This window comes from Elephantulus edwardii, unplaced genomic scaffold (assembly GCF_000299155.1).
Source record: "Elephantulus edwardii isolate Elephantulus edwardi_28Jun2011 unplaced genomic scaffold, EleEdw1.0 scaffold00229, whole genome shotgun sequence".
NCBI classification, from domain to species: domain Eukaryota; kingdom Metazoa; phylum Chordata; class Mammalia; order Macroscelidea; family Macroscelididae; genus Elephantulus; species Elephantulus edwardii.
The window spans coordinates 456,749-460,720 of record NW_006399979.1 but is presented as its reverse complement, the minus strand read 5'-3'; positions in this window follow the sequence as shown (position 1 = coordinate 460,720).

The window sequence follows — 3,972 nt, the reverse complement described above, 5'->3', positions numbered from 1 at the left end:
TATTTTCCCCCATCTTTTTATTTTTAGCCTTTCCTTATCTTCATTTTCCAAGTGTGTCTCTTGCATACAACATATTAACGGATTTTGAGGTTTTTTTCCCCCCCCCAAACTGCTACTCTTTTTCTCTTCAGTAGTTCATTCAAACCATTCACATTTAGTGTGATTATTGAAAGGCAGGGTTTTATTGCCATCATTTTGTTTAGTTCTTTTTGGTGTTGTTACTGGTTACTTTGTTCCATGCTGCTTTCTGTGGCACCTCTGTAAGAAGGGAATCTTTCAGTATTTCCCACAACACTGGTCTTGTTTTTACAAAGTCCTTTAAGTTCTGTTTTTTCAGGAATATCTTGATCTCTCCTTCATATTTGATGGACAATTTTTCTGGGTACTGTTTTCTTTGTTGACAGTTGTGTTCTTTGAGTGTTTGATATATGTCCTTCCATTCTCTTCTTGCTCAAATGGTTTCTATTGAGAAATCGACACTTAATCTTATCTGATATCCCTTATAGATTACTCTTTGTTTCTCCCTTGCTGGTTTCCGAATTCTCTCTTTATTATTGGTTTTGGCAAATTTAACTATGACATGACTTGGTGTTTTCCTTTTGGGGTCTATTCATATGCTGTTCACTGAGGTTCTTGAATATATATTCTCTTATTCTTCATTATGCCTGGAAAGTTTTCCTATAGTAATTCTTCCACATCTTTTTTGGTGCCTTTACTTGCTTCTCCCTGTTCTGGGATTCCAATGATGCACATGTTATTTCTCTTGATGTCATCCCACATTATTCTTAGGTTTTCTTCTTATTCCTTCCTTTTTGTGTCTTCTTTTTGCTCTAGCAGATCAGTGGTGGCAATTTTATCTTCTAATTCACTGGTTCTGTGTTCCATCTCTTCAACTCTGCTCAAGTGTCCCTCCATCATGTTGACAGTATCTGAAATATTGGACCTCATATTTTGGATCATGGTTTCTTGTTTTTCTAGTTTTTCATTTGTTTTATCTGCATTGTTCTGGATTGTTTTTGTAAGCTCCTCCTGGTTTTTTCTTGCAATGTTCTCTCATTCTTTAAGTTTGTCTTTCACTCATTGAAAATATTCAGTCATTGTTCTTTTAAATTCTGTGTCAGAAAGTTCCATCAGACTTTCTGGCTTCAGGAAATCCGTTGATACTCTGTCACTTCTTGGCAGTGACTTCTTGCTTTGCACTTGTGTAGGGTGTGAGATAGCTTGATTCTTTTGTGATATTGATAGGGTCTGATCTGAAGGCAATGCTCTAGAAATTGATGGAGCTGCTACATCCCGTGTTTCTCTCTGAATTTCTGACTCAAGGGAAAGTTCAGTTTGGGCCTTTGAGAGCAGCGTCTTATAGCTAAATAAGATCAAGGTGCTCTGGATTAAATGCAAGTTGATTGACTGGATGTGCAGGTACGCCTGTGGAGCTGAATGGGGGGGTGGGACAGGTACAATGGGTTGGGCTACCACAGGGGCCACTTGAGGGGAAGTCACTCAGATTTCAGCTGTTTAGATTTGCTCATGAGTGGGGTCCCTAATAAAATTCCAGCTGTTCGTCTCCCACCAAGCAGTTCTCTCTCTCAGTGGTCCTTCCCCAGCAGCCCTCACCCAGGTGCCCTTGTCCAGAAGCCCTCCTCTACGTGTCCTCTGCCTCATCTGAGCCCTAGGTCCAACAGGGCTTAAGAAAACTCAGTCAAATTCCCATTTATCCACTTGATCCTGGCTGGTTGACAGGGTTAAATAAAACTTTGTCAAATTTTTACCAGTCTGCTTGCTCCTGAGCAGTCTCCTGGACAGTTGGCAGGGCCCTCAAAAACTCAGTCAAATTCCTACCAGCCTGCCTAATCCTGGTCATCCAGGGGGCTTAAGAAAACTCATTCAGTTTCCCACTAACCTGCTTTCTCCTGGAGGGTGTCCCACAGCAGCTTGGTTGGCAGCTTTTGTTGGGGCCAGCAGCTCACTGCTCCTGTATGTTTTTATAAAATTTCTGACTCAAATTCCTTCTATCTACGTCATGCTGCATCTGTCTCTGTGTTTCATGTTGGTCTCTCTGGTGGCCTATTTCTATGTAGCTTTCTGCTCCTCTAGCATCTCACACTGCTTCCTGCACCACTGCCATCTTGGTTCCTATTTCAACAGAGGATATTTTAACATTGGAGCCACCACTATTGAGAAGACTGAACTATCAGTTCACTTGCTGAATATTGCAACAAAAGAGAGCTTTTATTAAAGGACCTTGAAGCTAGATCCCATGCCCATATTCATGGGACTAGATTTGCCTTTTTTCCCCCCTCTCCTCCCTTTAGGGAGCTAATTCCAAAGCCTGTGCTATGATCCTTCCAAAAACTGTTATTTATAGAAATAGGCTATCCATTGGCAACCTTAAACTTTAAGGTTTCAAAATTTATGTCTATTTTTTTTAACAGTGTCCCAAGAGGTCTTTTACTGTATATATTGTGGTATCATGTTCTCAATCCAACAGGTAAGTAATGTGAATTTTCAATGTAAGTATATGACACTTGGTTTTCACCCTACACGCTTGACTGATGTAATGTGGATTAACGATGAATAACTTTATCGATCTGCTGAATTCACTGAATGAGGTCAGCAAGTGACCCTCTCCAATCCTTGTCACCAGCTCAATGGCCTTTCAATCCCGTGAGGATGTAGTCCTCCCTCTACTACCTTCAAGACAGGTAGTAGGGCAGTAAGTAGACATGGAAGGACACCAGCCAAAGTACCCCACTATAGAGTCACAGTGGCCTGTGACTCTAGAGGCCTCAAGGTTTTAGCTGGGAAGCTGGTGCTGGAGCATTTTGCTCATATGTCCAGAGCTTGTGGGAAAATGGAGCGTTTTCCACCAGTAAGGACAAGCTTCCCTAAGGTCAGGTAGCCAGATACTCAGATCCCCAAAGCCTACGGAGCCTTGGCACAGGGTCTAAGGGCCTTTTGAGGGGGATTCTACTGTATTAGGACTGTTATCCAAGGAGCTCTCTTTCTGATCTTGCAAAGGGTCCAGATTCCCAAGGGCAGAGAACATGGGTGCCTAAGGATTGTGGGAAGAGTCAGAAATGATCTTTATGCCTGAGCCTCATTATAGGCTTAACTGCTAGTTTCCACCCCACATAATTGTTAAAGCAGTGGGGGGAAAAATGGAGCCTTTCATGACACTCTTCACCCTCCCTGTTAACCTTCCTAGTTGTCTACTAACCCCAGGGATGCTGAAGTGCACTAAGACTTGGAACCCAGGGTGGAGAGGTCAACCCACCAAGTTCCTGGAGTGAGGTTAGGGCTCAGGACATGGCTTGATTAAAAAATTGTGTCTATTTAAACTTGTTAATTGATATATTACTAAGTGTATCATAAACAAGCCTTCCATGATGAAATTATTTGAAGAACTATGGACATTTCTTCTACGTAAAAGACACAATGTTAAAGATTTTTATTTAAATCAGTATTTTCAAAGGGAAATCTTGAGGCCTAGTCCAGAAGGAGTTGTGCCGCTAATCCAAACATCATACCTTTCTAACACTTTGAATCCACCAGGGACTCCTGGGAGGGGGGTGTGACGTGCAGTCTCTTCCCATTTGGCCTTGGAAGCCAAATGGAGGGCCTGCTGTGAACTGGTTCCAACTTCATGGCAATAAGTCGTACTGAATATTTCTACTTTTATGTTAACTATGTTTCATTTTTAAGTATGAAGTGAGTTTTTATCTGAAGTTGTGAAATGTTTTAAATATAACTTTATTAATGACACTGTTGTTGTTATATGCCTTCGAGTTGGTTGGAGCCAACTCATAGCTGATCCTCCAGTGGTTTTTCTGAGATAGTAAATCATATGGGAGGAGATTCTCAGGTGAAGCAGCTGGTGAATTCTAATTACTTGCCTTTGGGTTGGCAGTACCTTCAAAATCAAAGTAAGTTACCTTAAAACTCATTTTTTTAACAATAGCAGATTCAAAGTTC